This window comes from Pongo pygmaeus, chromosome 12 (genome assembly GCF_028885625.2).
Source record: "Pongo pygmaeus isolate AG05252 chromosome 12, NHGRI_mPonPyg2-v2.0_pri, whole genome shotgun sequence".
In the NCBI taxonomy this organism is placed as follows: Eukaryota; Metazoa; Chordata; class Mammalia; order Primates; family Hominidae; genus Pongo; species Pongo pygmaeus.
In genome coordinates this window covers 28484607-28512212 of record NC_072385.2, presented here as the reverse complement: position 1 = coordinate 28512212, position 27606 = coordinate 28484607, and the positions used below count along the sequence as shown (strand labels likewise).

Here is a 27606-nt window from a genome sequence, read left to right as displayed (position 1 = left end):
GAGGCAGAGGTTGCAGTGAACCAAGATAGTGCCACTTCACTCCAGCCTGGGCAAAAGAGTGAAACTCCATCTCAAAAAAAAAAAAAGATTAAAAATGGTACACCTTTATAGTTACTTACTATGAATGGAGCTTGCAGGACTAGAGTTGCTCTGGGTGACTGAGTGAGTGAGTGGTGAGTGAATATGAAGGCCTAGGATATGACTTTACACTACTATAGACTTTATAAACACTATGAACCGAGGATATACTAAATTTATTTATTTATTTATTTTAAATTTTATTATTATTATTATTATTGTTGAGACAGAGTCCCACTCTGTTGCCCAGGCTGGAGTGCAGTGGCGTGACCTCGGCTCACTGCAACCTCCTCCTCCCAGGTTCAAGCAATTCTCCTGTTTCAGCCTCCCGAGTTGCTGGGACTATAGGCACCCGCCACCATACCCGGCTAATTTTTTTGTATTTTTAATAGTGATGGGGTTTCACCATATTGGTCAGGCTGGTCTCAAACTCCTGACCTCAGGTAATCCACCTGCCTTGGCCTCCCAAAGTGCTGGGATTACAGGCGTGAGCCACCGACTAAATTTATTTTTAAAACTAATTGCACTATGATGTTACAATGTCTATAACATCACTAGGTGATAGGAATTTCCCAGCTCCATTATAATCTTCTAGGATCACTGTCATGAAGGCTGTTCATCATTGACTGAAACACCGTTACATGGTGCATGACCATAATAGAATGTTAGATATCAGAGCCCAAACCACTTGGATCACAGTTGAGGCCCAGAGAGGGAAGTGACTGATCACAAGTCACTCAGCTGCTTAGTAGCTTGTTAGTGGTAAAGTCAAGGGTAGAACCCAGTTCTACAGACTTATTGCTATTTCTACCAATAGAGGCAGCAAGTGTCTAGCCAAGTGCTGCCCTGAGCCACTGGCAGTAGCTGCCTGGAGTATACACTGTGCTGTGAGCAACCTGAGAATGACACTGTGATTGATTACTGATTTCTGCCAAGGGCAGGTGATGGTAGCGTGGCAATGGGTGTGCCAGTGTTGCCTTTTTGCTTTATCTTTCCTTGTGGTGATGAAAAGAATGTATCTCTAAAAGTGGAAGCTGTGGTTACTAATCCCTTTAGAAAGTAGACTTACAATGCATTTATTTAAGTCTGTGACTATTTACTGGGGCCTAACACATGCTGTCGGTGCTGGGAAAACAAAGCTGAATTTCACCTAGACTGGCCCTTCACAGGCTCACAGTCTTAGGGCAAAAGCCTTGTTCAGTAGGGAACCTTCCTGAGATTTCAACAACTTGTACACAATGAGAAAATGTGAAAATAATTTAATAGTGGATTTAAACTCTCTAGAGCAGCAGTCCCCAATCTTTTTGGCACCAGGGATCAGTTTCATGGAAGACAATTATTCCATGGACCAGGGAAGGGCAGGGGGACAGCTTTGGAATAAAATTGTTCCACCTCAGACCATCAGGGATTAGCCAGATTCTCATAAGGAGTGTGCAACCCAGATCCCTCACATGCGCAGTTCACAATAGGGCTCGCACTCTTATGAGAATCTAATGCCGCTGCTGACCTGACAGGAGGTAGAGTTCAGGTGGTTAATGTCTGTTTGCCCACTGCTTACCTCCTGCTGTGTGGCCCAGTTCCTAACAGGCCACGGTCTGGTACCAGTCCATGGCCCAAGGGGTTGGGGACCCCCACTCTAGAGCATTCATGCTGGTTGTCTAAACTATTTTTAACTTAAAATACAAACTAAATTAATACCTTTTGAATTACTAAACTTTCAAGGTGATTTTAGATCTGTAAAGGAATCTAAATATTACCTATATTTTTACTCTCGATTTAAGAAAATAAAGGCAAACAAATTCAGACATACTATTTGTTCTCAATAATTGTATAATTTCCCCATATCTACATCTCCAACTCCAAACCTGAATGTCCTCCCAGGTCAGGGAGATCACTGGAGCACGCTGGCTTTTGCTCCCGAGTGTAAGAAACCAGTTTGCAAGCTTGTGGCTTAACCTGGGGTCCGGCTGGCTGATGGAAAACCTGAGAGCTGACCAAGAGGAAAGCAAGCAGGCCGGCAGGCCATGTTATGTGCCTACAGACAATGTTCTACAGCCCCACCGGGGCAAATCATTGGCATCTGTGACCTCTATGTCATCAGAGTTCCAAAGTGCCGGCCACCAGGGGGACATGTGTAATCTCACTAGCTGACAGGTTCCTATCATGTTTATTTTTGTTTAATAAATGCAGATACTAGCTCTGTATGGAACATCTATTTCTGTCCTTCGTGCTGAAGCCTATTTTCTTAGTCTCTTGTAATGGGTTATTTTCCAGTAATTCATGATGCCCCTGTGTTGAATCATTTATGTCTGCATGTCTTACGCGTCAGGCCACAAGGATCCTGAGTGCGGTTCTTCTGCCCAGACCACCAGCTGATAGAATGTCGGGTGACAGCCCACTGTCCCAGGCTTGCTCTGTTCTCTCTTGCTGTCTGTCAACTGGGACTTTCCTTCTTCCCTCTGTCAGAGATTGCAGTGGCCTGTCTCATCACACCCATACAGAGCGACTGACAGATGTGACAGATGTCAGTGAGGAGCAGTGTCTGAGATGACACAGCTGGGAGTTGCTAATTTGCTGAGCTGACTAGCAGTGGCCTGTCTTGTGTGAAGAAGCACAGGGAAGTGGCAGTTAGGAGGCCAAGCATCTGGCTGTGCCTTTCCCACTAGGTGACTGTGAAAACCTGAGCCAGCAGCCAAATCTTTCTCTGAGCTGTGTCTTCATGTGCTGAGTGAAGGGCCCGACCACACTCTCTTCTGTGACTCGTGGTGTACGTGGGCGGGGGGCCGTGCCTGCCCCTGACAGTGAGGTGCTTAACTTAGGCGGTTGCGTAGAGTGACGGCACTTTGGGAGGTGATGTTTGCAAGGCATTCCTGTGAATGTGGTTTGATCTCATAAGATGCTTATTATGCAAACTGTGTTTGTTCTGAACGCAGTACATGGGCTCCAGGTGGGAGGGAAGTGAAGAACAAATTGTGTAGCAGGCCTTGTGGGGGGCATTGCTACAGTGGGGTTGTTTTGGGGAGGACATCTTGCTTTCCTTAGAGATGGCCAGAGGAACAGAATCGGGGTGAGCCTAGGTTGCCTTCATGAGCTGAGAGTCTGTGTTTGTGACACCCTTGGAAACAGCATGAAGTGATCAGTAACGAGGATGGGACTTTCTTTGTAGAAACACCAGCATTTGTTCCCTGTGCCTTGGTCTACCTCTCATGGTGGGGTGATGGGGTGACAGATGATGACAATACTGGGCTGGCCCAAGACCAGAACAGAAGGAACCACTGGTTCTGTCACCATCCCTTGCCCAGAAACCTTCCAGAGATTCTGCAGTCCCTTGTTGTTCCACAGTGTGGATTTTTGGAGGCCGTGGAGGAGGTCACCACGCAGGTCCCATCTTTAAGAACAAGTTCTCCAATGACTGTTCTTTGCCTCCTGGACATTGGGAGGGGTGCATCCAGGCATGCGGAGGGAGACTGGCCCCACGAGGCGCAAGGTGTAGTGATTCTGCCCAGCAGCCCGTGCGGAGCCTCCTGATTCCCGGCTAGGGCACAGCCCTCAGGTTTCACTCTGGTGTTCCCACAGAGCCATGTCCACGTTGAAGGAACTGTGAGAAACCATCAGGGGGCAACATGAGCTGCAGCTGTGGTTTCCTGTTTCGATTTTGATCAGGGATCAATGTAATCTATGATGGCTGTTGGGTTCCATGTAGCATCACTTTGGGGTATTAAGCGAGAAAAGAGTGTATCTGTGTCAGGTACCACTTATAAAAGTTCACCCTGAACAACACACAGCAAAGGGAAGATTCTGAAGTTACCTGACTCGTTTCTGACCATTGTTAACAACAGATCTAAGTAATTTAAGTGCTCAGTTGGGCTTTGGGCCTGTAATTGGTTGACTGCCTTTGCAGCTGAAAAGAACTTACCAGTAGCAAACTTGTCTTGCGGAATTATTTCTTTTTTTTATTTTTGAGACAGAGTCTCACTCAGTCACCCAGGCTGGAGTGCAGTGGCACAATCTCAGCTCACTGCAACCTCTGCCTCCTGGGTTCAAGCGATTGTTGTGCCTCAGCCACCTGAGTAGCTGGGATTACAGGCATGTGCCACCACGCCTGACTAATTTTTGTATTTTTAGTAGAGATGGTGTTTCTCCATGTTGGCCAGGCTGGTCTCAAATTCCTGACCTCAGGTGATCTGCCTGCCTTGGCTTCCCAAAGTGCTGGGATTCCAGGCATGAGCCACCACGCCCAGCCAATTGTGGAGTTATTTCAACAGACTAGATGTTCAAAATATTCCATGAGGAAAAGCACGTTGTAATGTTTGTAAATCCCCTCGAGTGGGTGAGTGTTCCTCTTAGAGGGGCAGTGGGCTAAGTGGCACATCATGTGGGGGATCCCCTAGCCTGTTTCCTGGCAGGCCCAGAGGGACTCCAGTTCTGTATCCCTGTCCCAGGCCAGTTCAGCAGTGGACCTGTTCCCACCCTGGGGTCAAAGCTCAGCCACTGTGGTCCCTGTGTGTGGGTCGTGCAATGGGTACATTAGAGGTAGTGGAGCCCAGAAGGGAAGCTGTGTTCTGGGGACAGAGATTCTAGGCACCTGTGCTGACTTGCCTTGTGGCCTTGGGCAGCTTGGTTGCTCTCAAGTTCTACAGCGATAGCTTCTCTTCCTGCCTCTGTCACAGAGATGATGTGGAGACAAACAAGGGAGCCGGTGCAAAAGTACTTTGTGAAAAAGATAGAAATTGCCCCTCAGAGACACGAGATCTTGTTCCCAGCAGTGGAGAAGGTAGGTCCTGACATCGAGGGTTTCTTCTGTGTGCTAGGCACTGCGTAGAAACTTACACATAGGATCTGCTTCAATTCTCACAACCGCTTAGGCATGATGTTTCCAAGTTAGGAAACTAAGCCTCAGAGAGGGGAAGTAACTTAACTCCAAATCCTGGGCCCCAAATCCCAGTCTATTTACATCACACTGCCTTGTCTTTAAAAGAAACTATTGGAGCTTCTTCTAATTATGAACAAAATGCATGCGAAGTCAGAAAACTTAGGAAGCATGAAAAAGCACAAGACAGTTTAAAATGAACATCATTCCGTGACCCACAGATAACGTCAGTTCGCATCATTTTGTGATCCTTCCTTTATTTATTCTATGCACTAAGAGCTTTACGAAAATAAAAACGGGTTCTTACTGCATACATCATTTTATACACGTGATACTCATCAAAGGAAGGTCCACAGGCAGCATCGTCAGCATCACCTGGGAGCTTGTTAGAAATGCAAGCATCTCGGGCTGCAGCCCAGGCTTACTGAAGCAAAATCCATGCTGAGCAAGCTCTTCAAATGACGGGGATACATCCTCACTTTTATTTTATTTAGTTTTAATTTTTTTACTCCGGGGGTACAAGTGCAGGTTTTTTGCATGGATATATTTTATAATATAATGGCGAGGTTTGGGCTTCTAGTGTTCCCATCACCCAAATAGTGAACATTGTACCCAATAAATAATTTTCCACCCTCCACCTTTTGGAGTCCCCATTGTCTATTGTTTCCATCTTTGTGTCCATGTGTACCCCTTGTTTAGCTCCCACTTATAAGTGAGAACATGTGGTATTTTCTTTTCTTTTGAGACTGAGTCTCACTCTGTCACCTAGACTGGAGTGCAGTGGTGCGATCTCGGCTCACTGCAACCTCCTCCTCCAGAGTTCAAGCAATTCTCTTGCCTCAGCCTCCCTAGTAGCTGAGATTACAGGTGTGCACCAGCACGCCTGGCTAATTTTTGTATTTTTAGTAGAGACGGTGTTTTACCATGTTGGCCAGGCTGGTCTTGAACTCCTGACCTCAAGTGATCCGCTCACCTCGGCCTCCCAAGGTGCTGGGACTACAGGCTTGAGCCACCGTGTCCAGCCTGGTATTGGATTTTCTGATTCTGGTCGTTTCACTTAGGATAATGCCCCCAGCTCCATCTGTGTTGCTGGAAAGGACATGACTTCATTCTTTTTTTACGGCTGTGGAGTATTCCATGGTGTACATGCACCACATTTTCTTTATTCAGTCATTTGTTGATGGACACTCAGGTTGATTCCCTGACTTTGCTATTGCATACTCTTAGCAGTCTGTCATAGCTGATTTTCCCCCTATTGCAATGTATGGTGGGTATTGTCCCACGTCACTGAATATTTTCCTGTATCATGATTTCTAGTGACTGGATAACATCCCTCATATGACTGTGTCCTGCTGCTGTGTCTGGTCTCCTCCCTGTGTCTCCTCCTGGTGAGCCTTCAGGATGTTTCCAGGACACTGCTATAAGAATGCTGGATTATCTCCTTAGAACAAATTCCCCAGAAGTGAAATTACTAGAGCAGCAGGTTTTGATACGTGCTGCCAGATTCCAGCCCAGAAAGGATGTAGCTTGCTTGGTCACTCGGACCCTTGGCCAGGGTTTCTTGGGAGGCAGCTACCATCATGGGGAAGAGCTCACACTCGCAGGGACATAGGCCTTAATTTCAGGGTCGGACGTTCCACTGACTGCCTCAGTCATCTTGGACTGGTTGCTTAGCTGCTCAGACACTCTATTTCCTCACCTGTAAAAAAAGCGATGGACCGTTGAACTCATAGCTGGTCGTGAGCCTTAAATGAGACCTGAGATGTGCTTAATAAATGTTCATTTCCTTCCCTCTGAATGAAAATGAGCCCAGGGCCTAAGGAGGTCCTATCACAAAGTCCTTAGATGTCCTTGCATAAGAAATTTTCTGTTGCGGTTTATAAATTCTATTTTAATAGATGCACATGGGTGTCACTGACCTTTTCATTTGGTTCTCTGATGTCTCAGGGAACGTATGGCTTGGGCACAGCAAAGAAAGGTAAAGAAAGAAAACTGAAATTTTCTGCTCCTGAAATTTGAGCAGAGAGGTAACATGTGTGCATCGTGCTGTGGAGAGCGTGCTGGGAGGCGGTGGAGGGGCAGTGAGAGGTGTCAAGGCCTGCAGGTGTCTTGCTACCCCTCCTCTTCAGCGAATCTCTCGGTCCCTGGGCATTCACACGATGTGACAGTGCCTCCCTTTGGGGACTTTGTCTCAATGTGGAGTGGTGTCTTGTTGGGGCATTGGGCCACTCTGTGCTGGGCAAGACCTGCATGCTGGGCTTCCACGGGGACAGAGTGCCGAAGAGGCTCCTGAGGGGGCCCTGCTGCTGACAGAGGGCAGGTCATATGCCCAGAGCAGGCAAAAGCAAGCTGCATGCTCAATCTGGCGCACTGAGCAAGGTAGAATTACCACTGTGGGCCTTGTGGGGTTTGGCCATCTCGTGTTGCTGGGCAGAGTGCTGCTGGCTGGGACAGTTCTTAGAGACCTCAGCCCTGGGGCCCGGTACCTGTCCCTTCAATAATCCACTCTGCTGCAGGGGCCCCTGCACCACCTCCCAGGATACAGGGGACTCTCCACCAGCTCATTGGCCCTCTCCCTGGGAGAAGGCCAAGTTGTTGGCAGGAGCACAGTGGGCTGCAGACTCTAATTGCACAAAGGGCAAATGTTTATAAACTACCTTCATCGCACTGCATGATTATCATCTGAGCTCTCCTCTGAACTCATTGTTTTCTTCTGTCATCATCAAATGTATTTGTTGTGCTTTAAAATTAAATTGTAGGCCATTTGAGTAGAATTCTATATACAGTTGCCATTTGGAAAACAGAAAAGCCAACTAGGACTTTTTCAGAACCATCTTCAGAAGTAGCCCTTGCTGCTGCCTGTTCCTGAGTTTTAGTAACATAGAATCACACCTGCTACCCAGAGCCCTCTGTCAACACTCCAGATATTGCCTGGAAACTGCTGACTGTACCGGTTGCAGTTAGCAGCCATCAGACTTGGGAGGAACTTGAGTCAGGTGGCATTGTGATGCCAGTTGCAGGAGTCTATTATTTTGAAGTGGCAGCTGCAGGTAATCAGAGAGGAGCCACCAGGGCAAGTGGCTGTGTCACGTGGGGCGGCTGGGGAGCCGGCTGGGCAGGCTCAGTGGGTGATTTCTTTTGGGAGGGTGTGGCCCCTGCACCTGTCAGGCATGGGCTCCAGGGGGAGGGCTGGAAATCCCATCAGTGCAACAATGAGTGGGGCAAGCAGGTCCCTGGTAAAGGAGCATTGGGAAGACCCCAGGAAAGCAGTTAACAAAGCATATCAAGGACCTGAGGTAACACAATGAGCCTTTAAGGAAAAGTAAAAAGAAAACTGAAACTGGGGAGCAAGTGTGCAGGGCAGAGACGAACGTGCCTCCCACAGGGTCCCTCACACTGAGATAGCAAGTGGACATCAAGGCGAGGCAGGAGGGGCCGGGTGGTTTTGGTGCTGGAATGAGAGAGGAGAGCCCTGGGCCTGGGTGTGTCTGGCTTAGAAGCTGTTTCCAATTTTCTCAGCATTCTTCTTTCTTCCTGGGCCCTGCCCTTCCTCAGATAGGGAATGCAGCCTCACCTGCCATTGCCCTTTGCCTGCTTCCATGGTGAGCACAGTCAACAAAGCCCAAGCAACTCAGTGGGGATGCCAATCACAGGGAGGCGAGTCCAACTCCCTACAGAGCCAGGCCACCCCCATCCCGGCCTTCAGGGCTTGGAGTGGAAGGCGGAAGTGCGTTGCGTTTCTTAGACGGCCTTTTCTGCTGTGTGCCTGTGCACCCGCCCAAGGAGCTCACGGGGCACAGGAGGGCTGGGCTTGGCAGAAGCCCCACTTCCTCCTGGCCCGCGGGTGCTTCTGTGAGAGATGGGGACAAGGGCTCTTGATCAGCAACCAGTGGTGACCTGTGGGCCCTAGGCCACTCAGAGGACAGGGAGGCCCACTCTTCTCCCTGCTGCTAGCTTCCAGAAGGATGAGAGAGCTGGAGGCTCACAGCACACTCAGGAGGATGGCTGCCTTTTACCAGTGCATCAGGCCTGACCCCAGGTGGGCCCTCTGAGAGCAAAGAGGTGGTGGGGGAGAGACGCGAGGGACGGGAGGCCAAGCCGTGACTCCCAGGGCATGGGTGGCCACCATCCCCTGAGGCCTATGGATAAACTGCAGCTTCTGTTACCTTATGTTCTAGAATGTTTATGACCTCCTTACTTTTATCTCCTTGAGTTGTGTAAATTCTGGAGCAAAATAAGGATTTTCTTTGTTTCCTTTATGACACACATGCATATTCATAAAGAGAAAGGGAGAGGGAAAGGGGAGGAGGGCTGGGTAAGCAGAGTGTGCCATTCTTACCATACCGTGTTTACACTTGGGATCTCCGTGGCATAGTTGATATGCTTTGAGTGAAGGGAAGGCAGCAGAGGTCAAAGTTTAAGGATGTTGTAATTATGCCACTACCTAAAGCTCAGCACCGAAGGACTTGTACTCAACTGATAGCCACAGCCTTGGGAGACGCTCTGCCTGTGCTCCTGCACAGCCAAAGCCAGGGGCCCTGCACAGAGACATCTTGTCCTGCTGTAGGTGACCTTATCCCTGGAAGGTGTTTGGCTCTCAGTGCATTTTGACTCTGTGAACAGTGATGCAGAGGGAAGTAGAGCTATGGCTTGGTTAAAATTCATTTGCTTAGCATAAATAAACAGATTTGTGTTTCTCGTACCCCACATGGAAAATTCCCAGTAGGGCAGTCTCTGTCAGTACAGGTGGTGGTTACATCCGCACATCACTTGAGCTGGGCGAATGGTCTTGGGAAATTGTTGTTGCTTCTTTGGAAAGACCCACCCACTGCCTGGCAGCAGGGCTTGGAGGGTGCTCGGGGAGTTGGGGCAGACAGTCCATCCTCAAAGCCTCACTTTCGTTTGTTACAAAGGAGTAGTAACCCAACAACTGAAGGATTCCTTGTGAAGACAGGGCCGTGTACTGGGTAAAGCCCTGTGCATATAAGTCATCATCGTTACTGTTTCATAAAACTCTTTTTACTAAGAATGAAACCTCAGGGCCTGATTCCACCCATTTTGTATGGGCTAGGGTAGAGTGGTGATGTTATGTCTTGGTAATAGGCTTTGGAGCATTATTTCCTACTGAAAAAACAAAAACAAAAAAAAACAAATTCAGCTCCACATCTGCTGTGCTGCAGAAATGTCAGTCATAAATGTAGGGTTCTAGATAAATTAAGCATTATTTTGGGGATATGTGCATAGAAAAATGGAGTATATTACCTCAATAAACTCATGAAGTTAAAAATAAGCCAGCCCTTGCAAAACTGTGCCCAGGGCTTCGGTGTCCTGTTCGTCACATATGTGTGCAGCAGTCAGCACGAGCTATAACTCTCACTCAGAGACTGAACGTTGCCAAGTTAGATGGCCTCTTTGCAAGACACTCCCCAGCGTTAGAGTGAATTTATATTGTATCTTCCCAAGAATTATGCAAATAGAATTTCTAAAATAAGGTTATGAAGTCTGATGCTTAGCTATTTTTGAAATAAAGGTTTTGTAAAAGTCTCTGATAGTTTTTTTTACTCTAATGACCTGAAAATGGCTAAACTAGTGTTTTTCAAATCTCATATGAAAACATTCACCTCTGAATGAATGTGAAAACAGGTTGCTCTTATGAAAGCTGTCATGCATTGCAGTCTAAGACATGAATTGTATTCAGGGGTGTTCGTGCAGGCTTAGATGGCCCGTGTGAACATAGGCTCATGTGTGCGTATATATGAGTATACACTGTGTTGGATAGCTATATGCTTGCCTAGCTAAGTTAGTTAATTTGTCCATTTATAGGGACTCTGAATACCACTAAATCAACTGTTATGTAGGTAGTTTCTAAAAAATAGTGTAGTTTATATAAGATACTATTTATATGCTTATAAAGTATGCTGTTTATCTCATGGCTGACTGAGTGTTGGAATGAAGCTATGGTATTTTCTTGCAAAGAAGCAGCCCAGCAAGTTGTGGCCTGCCCTTCTTTCTAGATGCCCTCACTGTCCCTGCCCTGCCCTGCCCACGGCCGAGGGGAAGCCTGGGGAAGTAAACCAGGCCTCTAAGCAGGGGCCTCCTCTGCTTCCCTATTCCTTTACTCCCAAACCAAGGGGTCTGCAAAGCCCAGCAGACTTCAGCTCTGTGTGGCTATAGGGTAGATAATGTTTATAGGAAGACACTAGGCAAGAAGAACTCAGGCTAAAGAAATGTGACATTGTCTAGCTGAGTCATAGATTTTGAAGGAAGTCTGTCCTTGAGGCATCGATGTGCTGGGTGATCATTAAGAAGTGATTCTTTCTGCTGGTCACGGTGGCTCACGCCTGTAATCCCAGCACTTTGGGAGGCTGAGGCGGGGGATCACCTGAGGTCAGGAGTTCGAGACCAGCCTGGCCAACATGGTGAAACCCCGTCTCTAATTAAAAAACAAAAAACAAAAAATTAGCCCACGTGGTGGTGTGTGCCTGTAATCCCAGCTACTCAGGAGGCTGAGGCAGGAGAATCACTTGAACCCAGGAGGAGGAGGTTGCAGTGAGCCAAGATCATGCCATTGTACTCCAGCCTGGGCATCGAGAGTGAAACTCTGTCTCAAAAAAAAAAAAAAGAAGAAGAAGTGATAGTTTCATCTAGCAGGTGTTACTGATAAGTGTCTGTGGATCATTTGCTCATTCATTCATTTAACAATATTTATTGAGCACTACCATGCAGCTGTTCTATGCTGGTGACATGTTATCTCTCCTCACGGAGTTAGTCTTCCAGTTTTACCTACTTAGCAAGAAAGGGGCTTTCTCTAGGCCACGCCTTACTTTAGTTTTTAAACATCAGACATTAACTTAAACATTAACTACAGGGCAGTAAGATACTTCAAATCTGACCAGCCGGGTTCCTTTACTCACCCTTCTTGCTTTACTTAGAGCTCTGTCATTTAGCATCTGAATATCCTCTGGTTTCAGCCCTTTGATTATGAGATTTCTTTGCTTGCTTTTCTCTTATATGTCAGAGCAGATCTGTCTCTCTGTCCTCGCTATCCTTTCTGACAAGTGGACAGAGAAGGTTTTGCACACAAGTGGATGACAGCTTCAAAGAGCAGGAGGTGGGAGGCAGAGGTGAGTGGATCACCTGAGGTCGGTGGTGGGCACCTGTAATCCCAGCTGCCCGGGAGGCTGAGGCAGGAGAATCACTTGAACCTACGAGACAGAGGTAGTGAGCTGAGGTTGCGCCATTGCACTCTAGCCTGGGCAACAAGAGCGAAACTCCGTCTCAAAAAACAAAAAACAAACAAAAAAAAACAGTCCTCTGACACCTTCAGGGAGAAAGGGTTGGCTGCAGTGAGGTCCGGTCTTGACGCCTCTTTGGTGTGGGTACAGCTGTCAAGTCCCTCTGCTTTTGAGGATAATAATATCATTAAGCAGCAAGCTGGCACAATTTTTGAACAGAGATTTCTCACAGGAACTTTGCAAGCATTTCACATTCCATTTGCTTCAGTAATGTGAAACTTATTTTTCTAAAAAAAGGTACAGGCAGATCTTGGCGTGACTCACTAGAGAACAATAGTTAAGTCATAATTTATTTTTATCTTTTTCCCCAGGAAAGGGAAAAATTGATTAAATGTATGGGGAATGTAAACAGGCGTGAATCTGTAAAGGGGAAATGGATCAAATAATCACACAAACATGTATATGTGTAAAACGGGTAAGTTTTGTGAACAAAAGTCACAGGGTCTCCCACAGTATGTCACGGGACGTCTTGACACATCCTGAAGGGACAGATTGGTCTTCCTGTGGAAGTGGAATGAAAGCTGAAATCTGAAGGATGAGTAGGAGTAAGACCAAAGTGGAATGTGCAGGGAACATCAAGTTCAAGCAGAGGGAACAACATCTGCAAAGGCCCCGAGCTGGAAGGAAATGGAGTGCTATTAGTGGAGGGAGAGCAGGGCTGAGGCATGCATTCTGCCGGTGTGCACAGGGCTTGGGTTGGAGTCCAGCCCACCTCCTCCTCTTGTTGACGTTTGTATCTATCCACGTTTGTGTTTTCCCCTATTCCTGCCTGCATCTCCAGTCTTCTCCAGGAGATTGCATCCCTTTTCCTATAACAGTTGTTTCAGTGTGAGTTTGCTGGAAACAAATTGTATCAACTTTTCTTTTCTGAAAATGTCTTTATTTCATCCTTTTTCAGCAGCTTTGATGACATATCATTTACGTATCATAAAGTTCACCTGTTTAAGATGTATGATCAGGCCAGGCCCAGTGGTTCATGCCTGTAATCCCAGCACTTTGGGAGGCTGAGGCAGGTGGATCACCTGAGGTCAGGAGTTCAAAACCAGCTTGGCCAGCATGGCAAAACCCCATCTCTAATAAAAATGCAAAAATTCGCCAGGGATGGTGGTGGCTGCCTGTAGTCCCAGCTACTCCGGAGGCTAGGGCAGGAGAATTGCTTGAACCTAGGAGGCGGAGGTTGCAGTGAGCTGAGATCGTGCCACTGCACTCCAACCTGGGTGATGGAGCGAGACTCCGTCACAAAAAAAAAAAAAAAAAAAAAAAAAGAAACGTGTACAATCAATGGGTTTTTGTTAAAGAGTTGTGCACCAAGGAACACAATCTAATTTTAGAACATTTCCATCTCCCCAGAAAGAAACCTTGTGCCCATTAGCAGTTACTCCCATTCTACCTGCATTTCCCCAGCATCCCTCTCCCCACCTCTTTGCAACCACTAATCTACTCTGTGTCTCTGTGGATTTGCCTGGTCTGGACATTTCGTTTAAGTGGAATCATGCAGTATGTGGCCTTTTGCAGCTGCCTTCTTTCACTTGGGTTAATGTGTTCAAGATTCATCCAGATTGTAGTATATATCATTACTTTATTCCTTTTTCTTGATGGATAATATTTCATTACATATATGTAACATGTTTTTTATTCTACCTATCCAGAGATGGATATTTGGGTTATTTCTACTTTTTTATTATTATATAAATAATGCTGCTATGAGCATTGGTGTACAGGTTTTTTTGTGCATGTTTTTTCATTTTTTAGTTGTGGTAAAATACACCTAACATAAAATTTACCATCTTAATCATTTTAAGTGGTATTAAGTGCATTCAGATTGTTGTGCAGTCATCATCACTGTCCACCCCCAGAACTCTTTTCCGGGTCTTGCAAAATAGAAACACTATACACATTAAAAAGTAACTTCCTAATCTCTTCTCCCTCAGCCCCTGGCAGCCACCATTTTACTTTCTGATGCTATGATTTTGACTACTCTGAGTACCTCATATAGGTGGAATCTAGTTTTGAGACTAATAATTCCAGATGCTTCTTGACTTACGATGGGGTTATGTCCTGATATACCCATCATAAGTTGAAAATGTCGTTAAGTTGAAAATGTACAGCTGACTGGAGACTTGGTGCCACTGCCCAGCATTGCAAAAGATGGATGGTTTCTATTGACTGGGTATTACTTTTGCACCATTGTAAAGTCAAAAATCATAAATTGAACCATCATAAGTTGGTTTTAAAAGCCTGTACCTCTTTTTTTAAAAAAGTGCTAGTCTCTTAAATCACATAAAATACAAAACAATGGAGTTACAAACCATTTTTACAATAATAGTAGCTTTTATAATTCCCATGTATTTACTTTTATTTAGATCTTTATTTCTTTATATGCCTTCAAATTAATATCTAGTGTCCTTTCATTTCAACCTGCAGGACTCTTAGCATTTCTTGCAGAACAGCTCTAGTAGTAACAGACTCCCTCAGCTTTTATTTACTTGGGAATGTCTTAATTTCTCCCTCACTTTTCAAGGATACTTTTGCCAGTTATAGGACTCATGCTTGACATTTTTTTCTTTTCACACTTTGAACATATCAGCCTACTACCTTCTGGCTTCCAAAGTTTCTGATGAAAAATCTACTGATAATCTTATTGCAGATCTGTTGTATGTCACAAGTCACATCTCTCTTGATGCTTTCAAGATTTTCTGTCTTTGGCTTTCAACAGTTTGATTATAATGTGTCCTGGTGTGGGCTTAAGTTCATCCTACTTGGATTTCACTGAGCTAAATGGATGTTTTATACATACACACACATAAACATATGTGTGTGTATGTATAAACACATAAATGAATAAATGTATAAATGTAAAATGTATATATAGATATGTGTATGTATAAACATATAAATGTATAAATATATAACGTATATTTCATCAAATTTGGAAAGTTTACAGCCATTATTTTCTCAAATATTCTTCCTTCCCATTTCTCTCTCTCTTCTCTTTCTGGAACTCTTACAATGTGTATGTTGGTCCACTTCATGGTGTCTCACAGATCCCCTATTTTCTGTTCACTTTTCTTCAAATCTTTTTTTCTGTTCTTAGACTTGATAATTTCCATTGTTATATCTTCAAGTTTGCAGATTCTTCTTCTGCTTGCTCAAATCTGCCTTTCAATTCCTCTAGTGAATTTTTCATTTCAGTTATTGTTCTTTTCACCTCCCAGATTTCTTTTGGTTTCAAGATTTTAAAATCTCTTCAGTGATATTTCAATTTTGTTCAGACATCATTTTCTTGATTTTCTCCACATCTTCCTTTAGTTTGGTGAACATCTTTAAGATAGTTGTTTTAAAGTCTTTGTCTAGTAGATCCATCATCAGGTGTCTTTTGGAGATCGTTTCTGTTGGTTTTTTTCCTTTGATGGTCCATACTTTCCTGTTCTTTGTATGCCTTGTGATTTTTTGTTGTGGAAAACTGGATATTTGAGTCTAATAGTATGGTAACTCTGGAAATTAGCTTCACTCCTTTTCCCAGGGTTTGCTGGTTTGGATTTTTGGTTTTGTTTGTTTGTTTGTTTGTTTTAATTGTTGCAGGCAGTCTTAGAGCTGATGATCAGCCTGAAGTGTAAACTTAAGGCCTTCCCAGATCTTTCCTGAGACTGAGCCTTTTTGCAGGCATGCATGGTGACTTTCTAATTTCCCCTCATACGTAGTTGCTTTTGAGTGACCTAGTCTTTGATATCTGGCTCCCAGAATGAGAAACAAGAAAAGTGAAGGAAGAAAAAGGGTACCAGCCCATTAAATCTGCAGAGAGTCACCTGGGGCTGGAGGGAGTCTTGTAACAACGGGGAGAGGTGCAACAACAATGGCTGCTACCTCTTTGTCTGCACCTCTGTTATCAGAAGCAACAGCCAGAGGACAGATCCCCAGTGTTTGGAGGACAGGGTCCCTTTTGCTCACCCTGGCTTCTGCAAGCTGCGTACAAGCTGCTCCTGCAACACATGCATGGAGAAGTAGGGGGATGGGTGGATGCTACTGTGCTAAGAGCAGAAATGGGCAGAAATTAACCACAATGTACCCTCCAATCCTTCCCTTGGAAGTTGCAAGCCTTCAGTTGACTCCAGAGTTTCAAAATAATTACATCAGACAGATTCTGCTAGTGCAGTTGCACTCGCAGAAACAGTGGTGCTTTCTACACTAACGTTTTCTCAGAATCTTTCATGGACATATGTTTTTATTTCCCTGAGGTAGATATCTAGGAATGTAATTGCTGGGCTGAATGGTAATTTTATGTTTCACATTTTGAGGAACTGCCAAGCTTTTCCAAAGTACCTGCTACATTTTACATTTCCAACAGCAATGAATGAAGGTTCCAATTTCCTCACATCCTTGCAACACTTGTTATTATCTCTTTTATTATAGTCATTCTAGTGAGTATGAAGTAGTAACTCACTGTGGTTTTGTTGTTGTTGTTGTTGTTTTTGAGACTTGCTCTGTCACCCAGGCTGGAGTGCAGTGGCATGATCTCAGCTCACTGCAACCTCCGCCTCCCAGGTTCAAGCGATTCTCCTTCCTCAGCCTCCCAAGTAGCTGGGATTACAAGTATGCACCACCACGCCTAGCTAATTTTTGTATTTTTAGTAGAGATGGGGTTTCACTATGTTGGCCAGACTGGTCTCCTACTCCTGACCTGAAGCGATCCACCCGCCTTGGCCTCCCAAAATGCTGGGATTACAGGCGTGAGCCATCACTATGGTTTTGATTTACAATTTTCTAGTGACTTAGAGGGTTGAGCATCTTTTCATGCACTTATTAGCCATTCATTTGCCTTCTTTATGCCTTCTTTGTGTAAGTTTGCCTTCTTTGTGCAAGTTATGTTCAAATCCTCTGTCTGTTTTTAAATGGGATATCTTTTTATTATTAAGTTATAAGAATTCTTTTTATGTTCTGCATACCAATCCTTTATCAGATAGATGATATACAAATATTTTCCCTAGTCTGTTGTCTTTACAGTTTCTTGAGAGTCCTTTGAATTAAAATCTTATAATGTTGAAGTCAAACCTACCTATCTTCTCTTTTGATGCATTTCATGTCACATCTGAGTAATTATTGGCTAACCTAAAATGACAGGCTTACTCCTGTTTTCCTCTAAGAGCTTTATAGTTTTAGCACTTACAATTTAGATCTATGAGCCATTTTGGGGTAATTTTTATGTACAGTGTGAGGTAAGAGTACACATTATTTTTTGCATGTCGATGTCTACTTGTTCCAGTCCGGTTTGTTGAAAAGATGATATCCCTCCGTTGAATTGTCTTGACACCCTCATTGAAAATCAATTGGCCATAAGAGTATGCGTTTATTTCTGTTGAACTATATGCCTACCAATATGCCAGTACAGTGCAGTCCTGATTCCTGTAGCTTTGTAGTAAGTTTTGAAAATGGAAAGTGTGAATGCTCCATCTTTGTTATTTTTCAAGATTATTTTGACTTTGCAAGGTCCCTTGCATTTCCACATAAATTTTCAGATCAGCTTGTTACTTTCTGCCCAAAATCCAGCTGAGATTTTGATAAAGGTTGCATTGATTCTGTAAATCAGTTTGGGGAATACTGCCATTTAATAATATTGTCTTCTGATTTATGAACACAGGATATCTTTCCATCTATTTATGTCTTCTGTAATTTTTTTTTGAACATTGTTGTTATTTTCAGTGTACAAGTGTTCTACCTCCTTGGTTAAACTTACTCCTATTTTATTCTTTTGGATAGCATTTTAAATGCTGTTGTTTGTTTTCTTAATTTTATCTGTGGATTGTTCATTGCTAGTATGTAGAAATACAATTGGTTTTATTTTTGTGTGGGTCTTAAATCCTGAAACCTTGCAAACTTTAGTCATAATAGTGTTTTAATGGATCCCTCAACATTATCTATGTGCATGATCATGTCATCTACAAATAGAAATAATTTAATTTCTTCCGTTTCAATCTCAATGCTTTTTATTCTTTCCCTTAAGTGCTTGCCCTGTCAAGAATCTCCAGTACAAAGTTGATTATCAGTGTGACAGTAGATATCCTTGTCTTTTTTCTTATCTCGGAGAAAAAGCATTCTGTCTTTCACCGCTGAGTATGATGTAAGCTGTAGGTTTTTCATAGATGCCCTTTGTCATGCTGAGGAAGCTTTTGTCAATTCCTAGTTTGTTTGAGTGTTTGTATCATGAAGCGATGTTGGATTTTGTCAAGTGCTTTTTCTGTATCTACTGAGATAATAATGTAATAGTTGTCAGTTTTCCATAAATATGGTTTATTGCATTGATTTTTCATATGTATGTTGAACCAACCTTGCATTCTTCAATAAATCCTACTTGGTCATGCTGTATAATCTCTTTAATATGTTGCTGGGTTATTTTTGCCAGTATTCTGTTGAGGAGTTTTGCATCTTTATTTTTTATACCTCCATTAAAGTGATCATGTGATTTTTGTCCTTTATTTTATTAATATGGCTTTTGCATTAATTAGTTTTCATATGTTAAACCAACCTGTATTCCTGAGTTAAAACTCACTTTTATATCTTACTGGATTTAGCTTGCTAGTATTGTGTTGAGAATTTTTGTGTTTATATGCATAAGAGATATTGGTCTATAATTTTCTTTTATTGTGATGTCTTTGGGTTTGGTGTTAGGGTAATACTGGCTTCACAATGAGCTGGAAAGTGTCACCTGTTCTTATATTTTTGAGAGGCATTTGTGAAGGGAAAGGTTTCTGTTAATTCTTTAGGTGTTTGATAGAATTTACCGGTGAAGACATTTGGAGCTGGATTCTTCTTTGTGGAAAGTTTTACAATTACTAATCTCTTTTCTTATTATAAGTCTATTCAAACTTTCTTTTTATTATTGGCTTAGATTCAGTAGTTTGTGTCTTTCTAGGAATTTGTCTATTTCATCTAGGTTGTCTAATTTTTTGGCATACAGTAATACATAATATTCCCTTAAAATACATGCTTTTTATTTCTGTAAGGTTGGTAGTGATGCTTTCTCATTATTGGCTTTAGCAATTTGAATCTTCTCTCTTTTACTCTCGGTTAGTAGAGCGATAGGTCTGTTCATTTTATTGATTTTCTCAAAGAACCAACTTTTTGTTGCATTGATTATTTAAAATGTTTTTCTATTTTCTATTTCATTACTTTTTGCTCAATATTTATTTTGTCCTTTCTTCTGTTTGTTTTCAGTTTAGATTGCCCTTCTTTTTCTAGTTTTATATAGTGGAAAGTTATGATAGCGATTTGAGATTTTTCTTCTTCTTCTTCTTTTTTTTTTTTTTTTTTTTTTTTGACAGAGTCTCACTCTGTCACCCAGGCTGGAGTGCAGTGGTGCAATCTGGGCTCACTGCAACTTCCACCTCCCAGGTTCAAGAGATTATCATGCCTCAGCCTCCCAAGTAGCTGGGATTACAGGAATGGGCCACCACACCCAGCTAATTTTTGTATTTTTGGTGGAGATGGGGTTTCACCATGTTGGCCAGACTGGTTTCGAACTCCTGGCCTCATGTGATCCGCCTGCCTCAGCAGTGTTGGGATTACAGACAGTGTTGGGATTACAGGCAGGCACCACTGCACCCGGCCTTTTCTTCTTTTTTATGTAGGTGTTCATAAGCACAACTTTTCTCCAAGCAGTGTTTTATCTGCATCACATATGTTTTGGTATGTTGTGGTTTTGTTTTTATTCATCTCAAAGGACTTTATAATTTTTCATGTAATTTATTCTTTGACTCATTTGTTATTTAGGAGTTCATCGCATAATTTCCACTTATTTATGAACTTCCCAAAATTCTTTCTGTTTTTGATTTCTAATTTAATTCTGTTGTGGTTGGAGAATATATTTTGTATGAACTATATTCTTTTAAATATATTTTGTCTTGTTTTATGGCTGAGCATATGGTATCACTGTAAGTGTTCCATAGGGAGATAAGATAGATATGCATATATATACACACATACACATACATACATACACACATCTTTGGTTTAGTTGTTCTATAGGGTTGTTCAAGTTTTTTATATCACTGTTGATTTTCTGCTTATTTGTTCTATCTGGTAATGATTATTTAAACCATTTGCATTTAATGTCATTGGTATGGTTAAATCTACAAATTCCATTTTGCTTTTTGTTTTCTATTTATATCAGAGTACTTTGTTCTTCTGTGACTCTTTACTACTTCCCTTTAAGTGTATATTGTCAGTCATACATTTTAATTTCTTATTGATTTTTAATTCTGTTTTCTTCTGTTATTTTTTAGTAGCTGATCTAGGCCTTATAATATACATCTTAATATATCGGAATCAATTTAAGATTTATACTAATTTAGTTCCAGTAAGATATAAAAGCATTACTCCTTAGTAGTTTTATTCCCTGCTCTATTTGTTGTACTATTATTGTTGTACATATTACGTCTATGTTTGTCATAGACCCAATAATTATATTTTTATATCATTTTCTGTCTTTTAAAGAAACAAATAGAAGAGAGAACAAAAATATATTCATGGAGTCTGTACAAAATATATCAACCTTTTACCATTTTTGTTTTTCTTTTTTCCTGTGGATCATGTTACCATCTGATGTCATTTTCTTACTCCAATGTAGCTGTGTTGTAAACGGGGTAATAAGTTCCCTTTTTAGGGTGTTTAAGGATCATTCCAACATGACTATGCAAATTGCACCTGGAGAGACAGATGCCATTAAAGGATTTATTATACTTGCAGGTCCTAGAGAAGGAGACGTGGCATGCCACACCATGCATGGGATCATATTGGAGATGCTCCTAGGGAGCAGACTCAACAGAGCAGGTGGGGAGATAAGTAACAGTGTGGATCCCTGGGCAAGTGCTTTTATTAGGGGTCAGGGTATCATGACCCCTAATAAAAGAATCATGAGAAGATCTTACTGGTTCATTTGCATGTTGAATGTCACTAGGTCATAGTCAGGGGACAAGAAGGGGAATTTGTTGCAGGGACCAGCCTTCTCACACTGGTACACCTGGTTGCCTGGGCATGATGTTCACAGCCTGTTTGTGAGGATGTTGAGGCATCAGGAAATATGAAGTTTTAAAAATTTACAAAAATTTCATTTCTACCCTCCTCCTTTTTGTTGTTATTGTCAAATATACTACATTGCTGTACGTTATAGTCCCAACAATGCAATTTTAATACCATTTTATGCCATTGCTTTTTGAATCAGCTATAAGAAAAAAATGAGAAGAAATATTCAATTATACTGTCTTTTATAATTTCCTACAAAATTACCTTTATTGATGCCTCTGATTTTTTGTGTCGATTCAAGTTACTTCTTGGTGTTGCTTTTGGCCAGAAGAACTTCCTTTAATATTTATTGTAAGACAGGTCTGCTAGCAAGAAATCATCTCAGTTTTTGTTTTTCTTGAATATCTCTAGTTCATCTTCATTTTTGAAAGATGGCTTTGTTGGATACAGAATTCTTGGTTGAAATTTTTTTTTCTTTTGGTACTTTGAATATATCACCCTACTGCTTTCTGCCCTCTAATGTTTCTGATAAGAAATTAACTGTAAATTTTATGATGATTTTCAACTATATAACTCTTTTTTCTCTTGCTGCTTTCAAGTTTTTCTCCTTGTCTTTAGCTTTCACATTTTCACTCTGTGTCTGTGAGCAGTTCTCTGTGTTTATCTTACTTGAAGATTTTTGAGCTATTTGGATATGTAGATTACTGTTTTTCCTCAAATTTAGAAAGCTTTTGGCTGTTATTTCAGAGAGTCATTTTTCTACATTTTTCTCTGTCCTCTCCTTTGGGACTCCCATTCTGAATATTTGTATAGTTAATGATGTTTTGAATTTTTCTGAGTCTCCGTTCATTTTTTTCCTTCAAATTGCATAATCTCTATTGATCTATTTTTAAATTTGCTGATTTTTTTTTATTGTGCCAACTCAAATCTCCTGTTGAGCCTCTTCAGTGAATTTTTTCATTTCCCTTATTGTACTTTTCAACTCAAGAATTTTCAGTTTGTTTATTTTTATAGTTTCTACCTCTATTTTAATAATCTCAATTTGACAAGCTGTAATCATCCCTTTTTTTTAACTCTTTAAGCACTTCTTCCTTTATTTCTTTGAGCATATCTATAATAGCTGCTTTGAAGATTTTGTCTGAGGAGTTCAACACCCATGCCCTCTTAAAGGCAGTTTCTATTGCCTGCTTTTTTCCCTGTGTATGAGTCAGACTTTTCACCAAATTCTTCACACTACCATTCTGAAATTACTGCTTCTTTTTTTTTTGGATAATTTTTGTATAATTTTTTATTTGATATAATACCAAATTTACAGAAAAGTTAGTGAAGGAATTTATCATATAATTTTTAGTCAGATTTACCAATTTTTCACATTTTGCCTCATGTGATTATCCTTATTTCTTTATATGTTTATATAAAGAAAATATATATCTATATGTTTGTAACATTTTTTGGACGGTTAGTGAGCTCAAAAAATCACATATGTACTTCCAAAGAACAAGAACTTTTTTTTTTTTTTTTTTTTTTTTGAGATGGAGTCTTGCTCTGTAGCCCAGGCTGGAGTGCAGTGGTGTGATCTCGGCTCACCCTAACTTCTGCCTCCCAAGTCCCAGTTCAAGCAATTCTCCTGCCTCAGCCTCCCAAGTAGCTGGGATTACAGGAATGCGCCACCATGCCCAGCTAATTTTTGTATTTTTAATAGAGATGGGGTTTCACCATGTTGGCCAGGCTAGTCTTGAACTCGTGATCCACCTGCCTTGGCCTCCCAAAGTGTTGGGATTACAGGCGTGAGCTGCCACACCCAGCCAAGAACATTTTTTAATAATCATAGTTACAATGATCAAAATCAGCAAACTTTAAATTGATGTGATGTTATTATGTAATCCACAGTCCATATATAACTTTTGTCATTTGTCCCAGTAATGGCTTTTATAGCACTTCCTCATTCTCCAGTCCTGGATAATATATTGCTTCTATTCTGAAATAGTTTCTTGGCCTTCCTCCTGTCCTTGACATGTTTTTAATAGTACTAGAAAATTATTTTACAGAATGTCTCTCATTTGGGTTTGTCTGATGTTTCCTTAATTATATTCTTTTTCATATGACGTTTCATTATTGGCTATTTGCATATATTTCAAATCATTTGCCCAAGTTTAAGGCAGGGGATTGTTTGCATTTCATTTATTGGGTTCTAGGGATTCTTTATACATGCTAGATACAAGTGGTTTTATTTTTGTAAGATATTTTTTACAAATATTTTCTCTCTACCAGTCACTTACCTATTCATTTTTCTAACATTGTCTTTTGATGAGCAGAAGTATTTCATTTTGAAGAAGTGCAAACTATAAATTTTTTCTTTTATGGTTTTTTTAGGCATGTGTAAGACATCTTTGCTTATCTCAAGGTCAAGTAGATAGGTTCTGATGATTTTTTAGAAGCTTTATATATTTTTTATTTAATATTTATCATTTTTCCACTTTTTTATGTATCCCATCTGGTTTCTTTCTTTTTTTTTTTTTTTGAGACAGAGTCTCACTCTGTCACCAGGCTGGAGTGCAATGGCATGATCTTGGCTCACTGCAACTTCTGCCTCCCGGGTTCAAGCAATTCTCCCGCCTCAGCCTCCCGAGTAACTGGGACTACAGGTGCCCACCACCACGCCCAGCTAATTTTTGTATTTTTAGTAGAGACAGGGTTTCACCATGTTGGCCAGACTGGTCTCGAACTCCTGACCTCGTGATCCACCCACCTCGGCCTCCCAAAGTGTTGGTATTACAGGCGTGAGCCACTGTGCCGGCTTGGTTTTGTTTTTGTTCCTCTGTTCTTCCTATTCTGCCTTCTTTGGGGTTAATTGAATTTTTGGGTGTTCCATTATAAATATTATTTTAGCATTTTAGCTAAACTTCTTTGCATTAAATTTTTTAGTGTTTTCTCTAGGGATCACAGTATTAATTCTGAAGTTGTCACTGTCTGTTTAGAGTTAATCTTGTACCACTTCACATAAAATGACAGAACCTTGTGATAGTCTAGTCATACATACAACTCCTACCTTTATGTTATAGTCACATATTACATCTACATACACTGTAAATTCATAATAGTTTTTTTAGTTGTTATATGCATTTAAATAAATTTAGAGAAGAAAAACATGTACTTTTTAATATTTACTCACGTTTACCACATTCATTGTGCTTCATTCTTTCTGTAGCTTTCAATTTCAATCTGGAATCATTTTCTTTCATCCTAAAAATCTTTTGTTTTGCATTTCCTATAGTACATATCTGCTGGAAACAGATTCTTGCACTTTTGACTTATCTAAAAATGTCTATATTTTGCCTTCATTATTGAAGGATAATTTTTCTGGATATAGAATATTGGGTTGTTCTTTGTTTTCTATCGGCACTTTAAAGAGACTGTTCTGTTGCTTTTCTTATCCATTGTTGGTCATTTATATTGTTGTTTGCCTGTTTATGATGTGTCATTTTTCTCTGGCTGTTGTCAAGATTTCCTCTTCATCTTTGGTTTTAGTACGCTATGCTGTGTTCCACACTTCTCTGAGGTCTATGATGTGCCTTGTTGCGGTTTTCTTGGAGTTTGCTAAGATTCTCAGATCTGTAACATTATCTTTTCCACCATTTTGGAGAAATGTTTATTTGTAAATTCTCCAAATATTTTTTCCTGCCCCGCCTTCTCCTTCCCCTTCCCCTTCCCCTTCCTCTTCCCTTCCCTTCCCCTCCCCTCCCCCTCCTCTCCTCTCCCTCTCTCTCTCTCTCTCTCCCTTACCCACCCCTTCTCTCTCCTTCTTTCTTCTCTCTTCTTTTCCCTCTTTCTCTCTCCTGCTGCTTCTTACTCCCCCCACTCCCTGTTTCTGGGACTCAATTAAATATATGTTAGACCAATCAATACTGTACCACTAGTCACTGAGGCTGTGTTCACATTCACTTTTTTCTAAGTCTTTTTTCTCTCTGTTCTTCAGATTGGATCGTTTCTATCGATCTCTCTTCAATTTGATTGATCCTTTCTTTTGATGTCTTCAATCTGCTGTTAAGCCTATTTAGTAAATATTTTATTTTAGAAATTATAATTTTTTTCTTGATGATTTCCATGTGTTTCTTCTTTATATTGTATGTTTCTAGTTTGAAATTCTTTATCTTTTTATTTATTATGGCTACATTTTTGTTTTAAGTAGCTTCTTTAAAGTCTTTGTCGGCTATTTAAGCATTTTGATCACTCAGGATTATTCTTTCTTAGGTGTTTTTTTCTCATGACTGTGGGTCATATTTTCTTATTTCTTTACATGTTTTGTAAATTTTGATTATAGGTGGACATTGTAAATGATATTTCATAGGAACTCTGGAACCTGTTACGCTGTCCCGAAGATTATTGATATTATTCTAGCAGGCTGTTTGTTACCTGTGAACTCTGTCTCTCCTGCAGTGAGCAGTAGAAAAATTTTAGTTCATTTCCCTCAGCCTCCCAGCTGTTATCTTCTGCCTGGTTCCTTGGAGTCTCCCCAGTATGTGCAGAATTTAGGGGAGGGGAGCCAAGAATTAAGATAGGGTTTACGTGTGGATTTTGGTGCTCTTCTCTCTGAAGTTTTTTCCTTCCTAAGATATTCTGCCTCAGTTTCCATCTGCTCTGGCAGCCCTAAATTCCATTCTTGGATTCATCAAACCCATAAGATTATGGCTTTGTGTTTGAGCTCCAGCCACTCCACAACACACATACCTGAGGGCTTTTCCAGGTCAAAAGCCCTACACACATAAATCACTCGTACTGCAATTCCCTTTTTTAAAGTGTTGATTCCAAAAATAAAAAACTAAAAAATAATAAAAAAGAAAAGAAGAGTTGATTCCACTTTAATTTCTGCTTTTAGTTGCTCATAACTGCCTTCAAATGATTGTTTTTAATCTTTTCTCCACAGTTTATACTTATCATCAGTGGAAAGTTCTACTGTGGTGTAGGCTACTCTACCACTTGGAAGTCTAACCTACCTTTAAATTTGAAGGATATTTTTCTGGAGTTTAGAATCTACATTGGCAGTTATTTTCTTTCATTGGAGTTTTCTACTTAAAATACTTACCTCTGAGAGGACATCACTGCTGATACTGACCTGAAAGTTGGTGGGTACAGAGACCCTGGAGAAGCTGATGCAGGGTAGATGTCAGAACCCTGCTATGGGAAGAAAGTGAGGGAAAGCACTGTTGGAAAGGGAGGTGTAAAGACGGAATAAAGGTGGGTGTTTTCCCTGTCTTCCCTAACACTGACCTCAGGTAGATTAAATCACCTCTTCAAACTGATAAGGGAAAGGTGAACCAAGAGTCACTCTTTCTGGGTCTCTCTACAGCTCTCTGAGGTTAAATGAATTGATATTCAAAGATCTCAAAGGATTCTAATACCCAGAAGCCCCTCTAGTTTGTCAGTTCTCTTGTTTGGTGTGATCTGTTCAGTTCTCTGGTCGGGCACTGTCCTGGGTACTGGTAAAAGAACAGTGAATGTAATAGGCATAGCACTCACCCCTCAAAACCCACAGCCTTGGGAGGAAGGGATGTTAAGCAGACACCTCCCAAACAAGTTATTGATGACAATCTTGGTGAGCAATGTGAAAGAATGGTACCGGGAGCTAAGAAAGAATCCACAGGGGTCCAAACAGCCTGGAGGGTGGTGTGGGATTAGGGAATCTATAGGGCGAACACTAAAGCTTTCATACATAATTATGTGCTCAGATGTATGGAGTTAGGGTACAGATATTTTTCTTTGCATTGTGTAGGTAAATATAATGGATTGAAACCTCTAAAATACCATATTAAAATCTGTTCTCATTCTTTATGTGAATTAACTTTGGTAGAAATATTTCTATAGAAGCTGAGACTAATGATGGAACTCTGCTATAAGCTGGGAAGGAGGCTGTGTCAGTTAGGGTGGTGGGAGAGGGAGTGGGGCGGCCCCCACATTAAGGGGTCTTTTTAGAGGCAGGACTCCCTTGGATTCTGTGGGTGCCCAGATACACACTGACAAAGTGCTGTGTGCCCTGTAGCGGAGGCTGGAGGCTCAGCACTCTTGTAAGTGCATTAGAACCCCTGAAGAGGCCCTGCCGGTCCAGATTTAGCTTAAAGAGTAAGTTTTCTTTAACTTGGACTTGGGGCTCTCAGAACTCCAGGAGTGGAAGGGTGGAAGGCAGATGCTGGTGGAGGGGACACTGAGGTGGCCTGACTTGACCTTGGAGTTCCAGTTAGAAGCACTGTCTTCGTGTGAGGAGCAAAAGGAGGTCTGGGAGGGATTGGGTATTTGCCACATTGCCTTTCTAATTACGGTTTTACATCTGGCGTTTCCTTGAACTTTACTGGG

At 41.6% G+C, this 27606-nt stretch overlaps 1 protein-coding gene across 4 annotated transcripts in view; it reads left to right on the top strand.

Moving 5' to 3' along the window:
• The window catches only part of CRACDL (CRACD like), a 144238-nt gene that overhangs the window by 59217 nt on the left and 57415 nt on the right, over nt 1-27606 (top strand). The window contains exon 1 of one of the 4 annotated variants that reach the window (XM_054475685.2): nt 8129-8244. The exons of the other annotated variants lie outside the window; for them this stretch is intronic. The gene's annotated coding sequence lies outside the window, so the exon portion shown is untranslated. Of the gene's footprint in view, nt 1-8128; nt 8245-27606 lie in introns of those variants that run through there. 4 annotated transcript variants of the gene reach the window in all.